The sequence below is a fragment of the Lethenteron reissneri genome, chromosome 23 (genome assembly GCF_015708825.2).
Source record: "Lethenteron reissneri isolate LAM-NWPU_2019-01 chromosome 23, ASM1570882v1, whole genome shotgun sequence".
In the NCBI taxonomy this organism is placed as follows: Eukaryota; Metazoa; Chordata; class Hyperoartia; order Petromyzontiformes; family Petromyzontidae; genus Lethenteron; species Lethenteron reissneri.
In genome coordinates, this window is record NC_083801.1 from 17191119 (window position 1) to 17204766 (window position 13648).

Sequence of the window (13648 nt, forward strand, 5' to 3'; positions counted from 1 at the left end):
CCACTCATAATCCCTCCGATTTCCAAACTCCATCGGATGAGCACGCTAAGTTATTGAACTCAGATGAGCACGCTAAGTTATTGAACTCAGATTGTAAATGTTGTGGCTTGGCTCTCCAACACACACACACCGGTGTGCTGTACTAGTGACGAATTGGCCACCCTTCTACGACTACACTATACACTACTATACACTACTATACACTACACACTAGTGCTGTACTAGTGACGAATTGGCCACGTTCCGTTTACGTGACAACCCTTACGAGTTGACTGTCGGGTGGTGGCGGGTTTAACGACACATTTATTTACGCGATCTAACCCAAAACGCCTCTATTATGGAAGTGATTAATTACTAATAATATGTATAAATACCCAATGCACTTGTATAACTTGGCTGCTACTGTACTGCAATGACATATACATAGGGCAGAATTACACGTTTAACAGCTAATGGCAATCCGCCCTGATGCTAAAACGGGACACGTGGCTTAAAAGAAAAATGAACTACCCCCCCTGAAGGCAATACAAGACACACGGAGTCACGCATGCAAATTGTATTCATGTAAATACTGTAATATAAACTTTGGATTTAAGACACACACACAGCACCCTACCCTCTGACGATACGGCACACACTAAGACCGGCGACAACTTTAAAACAAACACTCACACAGCCACTCGCAGTGCCGAAGCTAAGAGCGGGGGGTTTGGTATCGGCATGACACAACGGCGTTTACCTGTCAACACCTTATGAGTGCCCTAACTTATTAAGACCAATTCAGACATTAATGGTCAAAGTCCCATCACAAGGGAGAAACACAAACAAATAGGGACATTTTTTAAAACTCAATTTCCCTGTACGAGAATACGGGAAAACCGTATGGATTGACGAGTATGCTACTATACTCTACACTATACACTACGATATACACTACACACTACACTATACACTACACTATACTCTACACTATACACTACGCTATACACTACACTCGACACTACACTATACACTACACTACACACTACACTCGACACTATACTCGACACTATACACTACACACTACACTATACACTACACTATACACTACACTATACTCTACACTATACTCGACACTATACACTACACTCTACACTCGACACTATACACTCGACACTATACTCGACACTACACTCTACACATTACACTACACTATACTCTACACTATACACTACACTATACTCGACACTATACACTACACTTTACACTACACTACTACCAGTGCCTACCTTATTAGACCAATTCAGACCTTATTGATCACCCGTGTCCTTATAAATTTCAACGTTCACCCTACAAAGTCCCAGCACAAGGGAGAAACACAAACACAATTTTTTTTGAAACTCAATTCCCCTGTACATGAATACGGACAAACCGGACGGGTTCACGGATATGCAGGAGAGGCGGGGCGGGGGGGCAAAGGCGCTCCAATTCCTCTTTCCCAAGGGGCGCAGGATCAGAAGCACCATTCACACTGCAGGAGGAATCCGATGAGCTGTGAAGCTCTTCTCACCCGACAACACGAGAGGACACACACAGAGCGCTGTGATGTAGAGCACAAAGACAAAGATTCCCCCCCCCTGTACAGCCTTAACAGATTGCTGGGGCAAGAGCTGTTCGCGAGCACTTATGAAGGCCGGCACGGCACACGAGAGGGGCGATGTTGACACACCACACGAGGTACTCATTTGAGGCTGAGTCGACCTAGGGGAGGCCCAGGACTGGTTCGGGTAATCATCACTGATGTTGGTCGCGACCGGGAATCGAACGAGGCTCGCCGGATAGGTAGCCCCTCCAGCAGTGGAGTCAACAACAACAACAGCAGCAGGCGGCGATCCACACACAGCCTCCTGCCCCGAACTCGTCAGCACCAAGAAAGAGGCAGCAGCGCAGATTCTGTAGAAACACTGCCCCCCCCCTCTACAGTGCCCCCCCCCTCTACAGTGCGCCCCCCCCCTCTACAGTGCCCCCCCCTCTACAGTGCCCCCCCCTCTACAGTGCGCCCCCCCCCTCTACAGTGCGGCCCCCCTCTCTAGACAGTGCGGCCCCCCCCCCTCTAGACAGTGCGGGCCCCCCTCTACAGTGCGCCCCCCCTCTAGACAGTGCGGCCCCCCCTCTAGACAGTGCGGGCCCCCCCTCTACAGTGCGCCCCCCCCTCTAGACAGTGCGCCCAACCCCCTCTACAGTGCGCCCCCCTCTCTAGACAGTGCGGCCCCCCCTCTAGACAGTGCGGGCCCCCCCTCTACAGTGCGCCCCCCCCTCTACAGTGCGCCCCCCCTCTAGACAGTGCGGCCCCCCCCTCTAGACAGTGCGGGCCCCCCCTCTACAGTGCGCCCCCCCCCTCTAGACAGTGCGCCCAACCCCCCTCTACAGTGCGCTCCCCCCCTCTAGACAGTGCGGGCCCCCCCTCTAGACAGTGCGCCCCCCCCTCTAGACAGTGCGGCCCCCCCCCCCTCTAGACAGTGCGGGCCCCCCCTCTAGACAGTGCGCCCCCCCTCTAGACAGTGCGGGCCCTCCCCTCTAGACAGTGCGGCCCCCCCCCCCTCCTGACAGTGCGTGTTGCTATGCGACGAGGCTGGGCGAGCGCCGCTCCCGGGAGCGGCGCCACGTGGGAATTCCTCGGCAGGAAGACGCCGCCAAGAGGCGCGGGAGCTCGTTGATGGACAACAGTGCGCCCCGCGGCAGGGCACGGGCGGTGGGCGGTGCACGACCCCCAGCCTCGAGCGCGATCGCACGCGGAGCAGCATCAGCAGCAGGGGCAGCAGCAGGGGCAGCAGAAGCAGCATCAGCAGCAAGGGCAGCAGAAGCAGCATCAGCAGCAAGGGCAGCAGAAGCAGCATCAGCAGCAAGGGCAGCAGCAGGAGCAGCAGGGGCAGCAGAGGCAGTAGCAGCAGGGGCAGCAGCAGCAGGAGCAGCAGAAGCAGCAGAAGCAGCATCAACAGCAGGAGCATCAGAAGCAGCATCAGCAGCAGGGGCAGCAGGGGGGGGGGGGGTCGTCCGTGGTTGACGGCTGTCGTACGGCACCCGCACGGACGCGCGCTCCCTGTGCTGCTACGTCCCATCCCACCAGCGACATCTGCACTCTGCTGAGCTCATCAGCAGTGGCAACGAAACAACTTCGTTGTGTTGTACACGTGGACCCACACACCTCCACTACACACCCCCCACGAGTAGCGTTGTCGTGATATCGATAATGATTTTGGCGATATCGATTTCACCATAACTTTTGTGATTGTACGTCACGGGTCTACTGATTTGTTGTTTGTGGCTTGCATGGACTTCAAGTACGGGATAAGGATGACTTAAGCGTTCTTCAACTGCAGATTACTCAACGCAAATCATGTCTCTCAAGTCTTCTTAATCGCTGCGACTTTACAATCTATAACGCTCCACAGCGCGCAAGCTTTCAGTTTCACAAGAAATAATCGACGTAACTTCTACTGTACAATAATCTAGGCTTACTGCAGCTTTTCATGCGGGAAAACAAGCATGTCTAACAGGTAAACCATCTCTACATTATAAAACATGTTTGCTGAGCAAGTTATAAGATATGCTGTGAAAAGCGAATCTTTTGGGATTGCCTGCTGATCAGTCTCCTTCAGCGAACGTTTCGCCTCCAGCGTCGGAGGCATCTTCAGGCAGTTACGAGATGCTAAAAACCTGCATCAATATACTTGTGTGCCTTCGTCGTAAATGTACGACTATCGCGACGGACCATGTTATCGCACGACACACGAGCGAAGTGGTATCGACACACCGCGGCGAGCACAGTCAGGAGGGGGGGCCTGCCGAACAATATCGACCAGTGGCACGCCGGCCAACGTGATCATCGCATTGATTCGTGAGCAATTTGCACGGAAGGACGAAAAAAAATATCGCCCCGAACAGAAGACCGATACAACGAGACTGAATTTACACCGGTCGCCTCTGGTATATACACACACGCCAAATGAATTAGCTCCTGGAAAGAATCCCATTTATGAATATCAACCACGTCCGACTCTGCTCAATCCAATTACACACAGCGATAGCACACAATGCGAGAAATAAAAAACGACAAAGTATGTAATAATGCACTCCTGCTGTATTAGTGCGTATCATAGCCTCCAGGATCGATACAAGCAGTACCACATTTCAGAAGTCAGCGCTGCTACACGTCCGGTGATGACTATCCTCTGCCATAGGAATGTGGAATTTTCGCTGCTAGCTTAGAGCCGCCCAAAGGGATGATCACCGCGCGAGGTTGGTGGATTAGGGAGACATTTGAAAGTGTGTTTGTGAACACGTCACGATCCCATCTCCCAGCCACACTGAACACGGTGGTCCACAGCAGGACACATGGATCTACTAAATTCTAAACAGAATTCATGATCAACATGGGCTCTGAAGCCACAATCGTTCACCGCATCGCAGATTTATAGTAACAGCAGTACTTGGTGGGTGCTTCACTACTCACTGGGCGTTGCTGCTCCTACACGTTTTACAGTCATCGCATATATCATAAAACGGCATGCACTGAAAAGCGCCATAGACGTTAAATTATGACTGCGTGAGAAAAACATAGGCAAGTCAAACGCGTTCACGCGACTGTTAAGACGAGTGGTCCTTGGGTGAACGTGTCACTGGAGTGAATGGCTGCTGCTGCTGCTGGTTCAGACAAATGAAGAAGGAGTGGGAAGCCAAAATGAGAGGACGCGTCCGTCAGGTTTGTTTGTCACTGTGGAGATGGAGCGATTCAATCGGATCGTGCGCAGCGGCTCGATCGACTGTTGCACCGCGGGACCGTCAGGTATAGGCGGCAGCTTTGGCAGGTTCTCATTCAGCGGTGGATAGAGCACGGCTCAAAAAATGATGATCATGACAATGAATGTACCGCCAATAACGCCGAGACATTGTTGCATTTAAAATACTGTACGATAAAAAAAACATTTGGTTTTAATTTGACATGTTCTCGTCGTGACAGGTCAATATTTCCCACCGCAAAAGGGCATTCGGTAAATGCCACCATTTACATCGTGATCATCATCATATTTTGTATTACCTGATAGAAGGTAGGGTGGTGGGGGGGGGCCTTACGCCACCGTGATCTCAAACGAGGTGTCCTCCCGTGCTCGTTAATCACGACGATCTCCACGGGTTGCGCGTCAAACCGGAGATCTCTCTCGCCAACGAGGGGCCAATGATCACAGCAGCGGTGTTGCAGGCGGAGTGGCAGCCATGTACAAAATCCACTCTCCGTGCCTTCCTTTAAGGTTTCCACATCCTTAAACAGTTTCCTGTTTCCTTATACTGTTTTGCCACTTCAGTAGATTTTCATTTAAACACTTGTTTGGCTGTTGCCAGTGAAAATAAAAGCGTGTTTAATGGTTGGGCTGTTACCGCACTTATTCTCGCCGGGGTGAATGACAAATTCGCGTGCACTGTATATGCGCCCCCCCCCCCCCATCTATGAGCAAATCGCTTGGAACGTGCTCGACTTTGTCAGATCTCCGAAGGTCAAGCAAGGTTGATTCTGCCGTGGGCACCGTAAAGCAACGCGGCAGTATCCGTTGTTGTACAGTACTACTATGCTCTCATGCCATCAGCAACCCACACTCACCAGCATGCAGTCTCATACATTTTTAAACACGCGTTGAGAAAAATGTGAAAAATTCACGACATTATTCATCCTCATTCCCTGCTTGTTACAAACTGCAATGTTTTTTTCTCTCTAAACGAAACACATGCAATTGGAATGAATAAAAACGATCGGCCAGATTCTCAACCAGGTCACAGGCACGCGTGCAAGGAAGCAACACCCCACGATATATATAGCTCGCTCTCGCATTTAGCCACCCTCCAAACTCCCAGTAAACAATACCAACCCCTCCCTCGAGCAGCCACGCAGACAATGCCAGAGACGACCGCCACTCACGCAAACATCACCTTCCACGAGCTGCTTGCAAGCGACGCAGGCCCTTCGTGCCCCCAGACGATGCCTGGCCTGCCACCTCCACGTCGTCACCTCACCCAGGAGACCTCCTCCCTAAGTAGTTGATGTAACTCGGCTCTCCACGGGTAGAAAGACGCCAGACCGGCCACAGAGGGCCTCTCTCATCAGAGTGACCAAAAGGGGGCCCACCCCACGTCAATAGCCGTCCACACCCCATGCGTCGGTACATACCGAAACGCTCAACGTTGTTTACGCGCAGGAAGTATTCGAATACGGTGATTATATTACTGATAGCCTTGGGTGATGATAATAGGGCTTGAATACCAAACGTACTGAAATATTCTTGATAAATATTTGTACGCATGTATGCATGCCGAACTTCTTTCGCAACGCATGTAGCCAACCGTGCAACGCGCACACACATTTCAAGCGACTTAGAATAAACATAGCGTACGTTTAATCGCTGTGGCACCTCAATCAAACATGTTGACCAGAGCGGACGCAAGCAAATACGTGGCAGAGATTTCAGGGCCGACGCCACCACCAATCAGCTATGCTGCCCAACCATACACGGTCACATCGCAATGCTGTCAGTGAGAACCCGTGCTCAATATACTGGCTACATTCACCCACAAACACCACGACCGCAAGTGTGCAATAACTTGCAGTGTTAACACCATTTAACATAAACATTGTGCCTTCCTTATCTTTAAAGAAAATAAGAGATACGTTTCCTTTTCTAGCACTCAACTTCACAAATTACCAGCATCATGTCCGGTCTGGTTACTCAACTAACATTGTGAGATTTGGCAAATACTCTCAGTCCGGTACAGTAATTATTAAGATCAGTTATTCACCGAAAAACATTGAAAATCTTAAAGTGCTTCTCAGTGTAGTACACAACTACAGTTGGTATGCCGAAATGGGCCAGTCGTAGTGACAGTGCATGTGACTACTGATTTCCGCTATGAAACACCTCCTTTACCAGTGGCAAAATATAGTAATAGGTCTTTACCCTTTCAACTGGTACAAAAACTGACACCTTTATACAAGGCATCATGTTTGCAATAACCACAACACAAGAAGTCAAAATGCAAAAAAAAGTTGTACGCCTTTTGGCGTCATCTGGTCCAACACCAATGGAGACTAGGCTCTAAGAAAAGCTGTCTCGGGTGTGGACCAATCAACTTCAAGGACAGTGCATATCATTATCAGAGTTGTTTCTTTCTTTTTGTTTGCATTTTAACTGGGTAAAACCCTATTACTATACTGACTTCCGGTTGACCAGTTTTTTTATCTGAGCCCAGCCACCTCACATGTTCCGGAAGCATTACAAAATAAAATATATAAAACCATGAGAAAAATGTGATCACTTGTGTTGGAGGAGAGAAAATATGAGTGGTTGTGGTCAAAAAGCAGTAATTCTCTCTGGGTAGGGGGTGACAGGAAACGAGTACACACATGGTCACCGACGCAGAGTGGGGGAGGATTCTCTGAAATCGAGAGAAAACGTCCTAAGATTACTGAATGAAGTCTAAAAATGAGTGTTCGCGTTGTCCGAGAACCATAAATCCTCGCCATAAACACAGAAGTGACACATCGTAAAGTGACTACATTTATTCCACTTCCTCAAAAGTGCAGGAAATTAATGAGAGTAGTGGCACTTTTCTTGCGTACCACATTCGCATAAACATGTTGCGAACGGCTCCTGTCGACTCCTGTGACCAAGTTTTTGACAAATCTTGTCAACGCAGTTCTTTGGGCAGCGACGACACCGCAGCTGACACAACATCATTGGACTGTTGCAAGTCATCCAAGCATCACCAACACGAACGGAGAGCCGGGACGATCATACGCTTAAGTCAATCAATGGACTAAAAGTGGAATAGAGTTGGTTTTTGTTGGTCCATTATACTTGGACCCCTGTAAAAATTGTTGGCCATCCCCAAATCCTGTCCCATGAAGGTGGGGAAACTCCTACAAGCCATGCCGAGCGCAGAGGTTAGCTTATATTTTTTCCAACTACCTTGGTATTATTAATAATCGAGTCATTGTTGGGACCTACTCCAGCGTTCTGTCGAGGTCGGCACAGAAGCGAGCAGGTGCGGTTCCCGTGACGGGCTTCCCGCACCGCGCCTGATAAGTAACATGTGCTTGCAGGGTGCCCCAAGCTCACTTCCCATTGCAGAGATCCTTCATACTATCCTCCTGCCTACGACATGGCTCATGAAGGAGTGGCACGTGTTTCATATTATTCTGATCTGACAAGATTCCTCAACAAATGTGCTCCAGGTCGGATCAATATGGAAGCTGTGCGCACAACCCAATGGTGTCCGGAACAAATACTAGACAAGATTGCGAGGCATATTGCCATGAAACGGCTGTGTGTGTGTGCGCAATAAAAAAAACAATATATATCTCCGTGTATTATTTTTTCAGGCGGTCAAGGCAAGTGCTGTTAGCGAGCACCTAAGCCGGCCAACACGACACAAACACGTTCAGACACACGCATCCATGAACCAATAAACACCGTAGACGTGAACGCAGCAGCATGTGAATTGCCAATGGAAACTTAATAATTTGTATGATTGGTTTAACCCGAACAGACGGCTTCACTGTTAGTTTTCAAATGTTACTAAGCAGTTTGTGTGTGTTGTGCAAAAACATAGCTTGTGCTATTGGTGCCCCCACATGCCTATCATTTATATAAACGTGGCGTACGTCTGATGTCCAGATGCTGGATCACCCACGCACACTGGGGCCTTCAAGCATGGCCATGTCTCTCCTTCACTTGAGCGCAAATCCCAACAAACACCCGGACATGTGTTTACTCCAAGTCTCGGGAGAGGGTACACTCTCTGGTTCAGCACACGTTCTGTTTGTAGATACAGGCGCTTATTGCAGCCAATGATTTCAATGTTGCAGAACATCACATTGAGCAGACTTCTATAAGGGTGCAACTGTCACTGAAAAAAATAGCCACGGGTGAATATTGAGGAGACCGCATCACCAACAGGGTTCGAATGTCGCATTTCAAATCTGACACGAACACAGCTCCAACGGAGCACGAACACGTCCAGGTAGGTGGAGCTTAGAAATGGGATTTCTCCTCCCTCAACCCTAAAGGTCATGGACCTCAATGCCTCAGTTTGGGATGGAGTTGGTGACCCAATCAGGTGTGGGTGGCATACGCCTGTGACCCTCGGCTTCTGGAGGCAGAGCTTGGTGGTACAATATCGAGATTTATTAAACGACCCATCCCTACCAGCCCCACCGACCGCATGAACCGCGTAGTGACCAAGACATGGCAGTACAACAAGTAGGTTCATGAGCATATTTTAGTGTTAGCCCAACGTTTAGCGTGAGGTTTCCTCCAGGTGCTCCGGTTTTTCTGCCTCGCCAAACACACGAAACAACCTACAAACGTCACCGTCCAAGCATCCCGACGCATGACCCTCCTGCACAATCATCATTGAGACTCTGCGAGGTTTCCCGGATAAACACACCACTTAACATTCATGCAGATCTCACGAGAAAAGGCGCTCGCTCTTTTTTGACAGGGGGATATGGATGGGTGGATGGGTTGGGAGGCAGGGAAGGAGCATAATGATGGCCCAATTGACAAGCAATGTGGCCTCCTTCGCCCCAGTGAAGGATGAGGTTGGAGGGGCTCAGGGTACACACACCCAGATAACCTGGAAGCCTCCATACCGCACAGTGACCCCACACACATACTGCACAGTGACCCCACACACATACTGCACAGTGACCCCACACACATACTGCACAGTGACCCCACACACATACTGCACAGTGACCCCACACACATCAGGCGTGCAACAGCACACTCCACGCAACAGCATATTAGGGAACCGAAAGCGAGGAATGAGATACACTTTTAAGATCAAAACAGAACCCCGAGACCCGCACCGATCACCACCTCCACGCAAACGACACTTGTACTCGGGTTACCCAGACTGGGTATGTGTGTGTGTGTGCCCCCCATACTTGACCAGCAAGCAACCAGTAAATAACCAGTAAATAACTAGCAAATAACCAGCAAATAATCAGCAAATCACCAGCAAATAACCAGCAAATAACCAGCAAATAACCAGACCCCCCCCCACCCCACGGCGGCCCTGCCCGGCCCTGTCCGCCTTGCGCGGCCGCGGCTGCCCGGCCCCGACCCGGCCGACAGCGACCGCCCCGGGCCGCCCCGGGCTGCCTCGGGTCTGCGGGGCCCTCTGTGGCCTGTGGCCGGGGTCCCACCTCCCTCCCTCGCTCCCTCCGCCCCCGGGTCTCTTACCTCGCCTCGGGGCTCTTGCAGCCGGTCACAGCTCGCTCGCTCGCTCGCCTCCACACTCACTGCTAACCACCACCACCTCCTCCTCCTCCTGTTCCTCTCTGCGCTCCGTCACTGCTTTGAGCGGCACTTTAGCGTGGCCACCGGCGCGCGTACTGCCCTCTAGTGTGGGGGGGACGGCATGAAGGGTGACGTCTGGGGCCCCCTGGTGGTGATGTCTGGAGCTTACCCCCCCTAGTGGTGAGATCTGGATTACTGCACCTTAGTGGTGAGGTCTGGAGCCTCCTAGTGGTGAGATCTGAGGTCTCTGGGGGTGAGGTCTGGCCGTCTGGGTACCCCTTAGTGGTGAGTTCAGGAGCCCCCCTAGTGGTGATGTCTGGGTTACTACCCCTTAGTGGTGAGTCCTGGAGCCTCCTAGTGGTGAGATCTGAGGCCTCTGGCAGTGAGGTCCAAGTATCCCTGAGTGGTGAGTTCTGGAGCCTCCTAGTGGTGAGATCTGAGGCCCATGGGGGTGAGGTCTGGGTTACAACCCCTGAGTGGTGAGTTCTGGAGCCTCCTAGTGGTGAGATCTGAGGCCCATGGGGGTGAGGTCTGGGTTACTACCCCTGAGTGGTGAGTTCTGGAGCCCCCCCCCCCCTAGTGGTGAGATCTGAGGTCTCTGGTAGTGAGGTCCAAGTAGCCCTTAGTGGTGAGTTCTGGAGCCTCCTAGTGGTGAGATCTGAGGCCGATGGGTGTGAGGTCCGGGTCACTTCACCTTAGTGGTGAGTTCTGGAGCCTCCTAGTGGTGAGATCTGAGGCCCATGGGGATGAGGTCTGGGTTACTTCACCTTAGTGGTGAGTTCTGGAGCCTCCTAGTGGTGAGATCTGAGGCCCATGGGGGTGAGGTCTGGGTTACTTCACCTTAGTGGTGAGTTCTGGGGACCCCTCCTAGTGGTGAGATCTGAGGTCTCTTACATTGCTTATGGATTTATTTTGGTGATTTTGAAAAGTGTTTTGGTTTGGCCATGTGTGTTGTAGTACGGAGTTAAAATGATGGCTTTAATCTAAGTTCTCTCGTGGTTGTTGTTGTTGTTTGACTTGCATCCCACTGGGATTTTTGCACAGCGTTGGTGTACGGTGCTTTTATTCTGGAAGACTTTGCAGTTTTTTCCTGGATTTTTCTGTTTGCGCATAGTCACTTTAAGATGTTTTCTTGTTCATGTTTTTGTTTTTTGTTTGTTGCGGTTGCACCCGATTCAAGAGCCGAATGGCTCACAGGGCTATACGAAATAAATGAAAAACTGAAAACTGAAACTCTGATGGTGAGGTCTGGGTGCACCAAAGTGGTGAGTTCTGGAAGCCCCGAACGATGAGATCTGAAGTCTCTGGTGGTGAGGTCTGGGCCCCCTCCTGACGACGAGGTGTCATGTCCCTGGAGGTGAGGTTTGGATGTCCCGTGGTGATGGGAATTGTCACTCTGGAGTTTCTATTGGTGAGTTGTGGGGGCCCTCTGATGGTAACAACTGGAATTCCCCACGTGGGAAATTCCAGTAGCTTTGTCGCCTCCTGCTGGTGAAATTTACCACGTGTTTGCTTTGTGGGGGTCTCGTGGCGCTGACCAACGTTGACCTCGTTGACTCACACCAGACGCGCGTTGAGGAGTGCACGCCGATGCCACGCCACGGGATGAATTGATATATTTATCCTTGTTGCTTGCATTCTATCCGCCTAAACGTGGCCTCGCCACGTTCATCAGGCAAGGCCTAAAGGACCATGCTTTTGAAGGCCACCACCACCACCTCAATGTCGTTGACCGTCACAGTTGGATCGCGCTCATAGTCATCAGTGTACACAGCGTAAGTCCCCAAATGATGAATGGACATCTCGACCGCTGCCAGCAGCCGCTGTTGTTGCAATTTGATGGCCCGCCCCCCATTGAATGTCTGTCGAAAGGGGCTTCATAGCTCACCGGATTCCTCCAGGATACAGACAGATTCCGATAAAGATTCTGATATAAGTGGGTGGCTTCAACCAATAGCGGAGCCAGGATTTTCAGGGAGGAGGTGGCAAACCCTCCAGCAATGAAAAATGATAGAGGAGTTGTTAGTAAGTGAGGACTTGCCCCTTGCTTTTAATCCGACGCGTGTGCGGCGATGGTGCAGCCATCGATCGAGGGTCGAATTCGAACCGCGTTGTGTGATCGGCATCGCGCTCGCTGAAGGTGAATGCCTTCAGGGAAGTCGTGGACTGTATACGCAACTGCGCACAATTCTATGAGTCACTTATAACCGCTTTGCCATTACTTATTGCCAATTATGGACTCAGACTATTGTCCTTTCATCTCATAGAGTCCCTGGCACGTAATAATATGCTACACAGTGGCAGTGGGGGTCGCAAAATGCCGATTTATTACTAATAAACCCCAATGATCCGATCGAAATTAGGGATTTCAATCGGATCATTGGGGGGGGGTACGTGCCACCCCCCACCCCTTCCACTAGCTCCGCCAGTGACTTCAACAGCTCATCTATACCTCAGTGGGCCATACCTGGTAAAATGAAAAGTAATTAAGTTTTAGTTTATGTGCTGCGAACCGCCACCCTATCACTTATCTACTCATTGCGCTCCAGCCTGGTCCAGGAGCTCTTATACACAACTGGTAGATGCACAATTCAAAAACGCAATGCGCCTCGTAACTGGAACACTGGAACTGACACCCTTCTTCCTCTGGTAACCTATTCTGCCAAACAGTCTGCCACGAAATGTCCGCAGAGACACGCAAACTGCAAGGGAGTATACACGTGTTCTACATTACTCTTTGGTTCTTTCGGTAAAGTCACGTAGGTATAAAATAAAATAGATCACGACGTTTCGGGCGCAACACAAGCGTCCGTCATCAGGAGGGAAAGCTTGGTCTGCTGCTGATGCAGACTTCTTTAAAAAGGTTTCTGCTGCTGATGCAGTCAGCAGCAGGCCATGCTTTCCCACCTGATGACGGACGCTTGTGTTGCGCCCGGAACGTCGTGATCTATTTTATTTTATACCTACGTGACTTTATCGAAAGAACCAAAGAGTATGGATTCCTGCAGTCACGAAAGCTTCAAATCAAGAGTGTTTTACATTGTATTGTCATACGCAAGAATACAATCAAATACGTTACTTAAAATCAGTCTAGAGATGAATTGTAAACTGAATTGTTAATGTATCCATTCAAAGATGCTCCTGGTTTGCTTGACATTCAGACGCGGCGCGCTGTTGCTCTTGCCCGCTTTATCTGTGTATTTATTTCGTAATTCGGCCCTCGGCAAAATGAGACTCTCGTATCCGCGTACACGCACAACCTGGAAAGCCAGACCTCAAACCAACGACCACAGCATTGCTGACCCAGCACACACACA

General features: G+C 50.4%; 1 protein-coding gene across 1 annotated transcript in view; it reads right to left on the reverse strand.

Annotated features, from left to right (window-relative positions):
• Positions 1–10406, reverse strand: part of LOC133346126 (WAS/WASL-interacting protein family member 1-like) — a 30258-nt gene extending 19852 nt beyond the window's left edge. The window contains exon 1 of the mRNA XM_061557562.1: positions 10275–10406. The gene's annotated coding sequence lies outside the window, so the exon portion shown is untranslated. The remainder of the gene's footprint in view (positions 1–10274) is intronic.
• Between the last annotated feature and the right edge of the window lie 3242 nt (positions 10407–13648).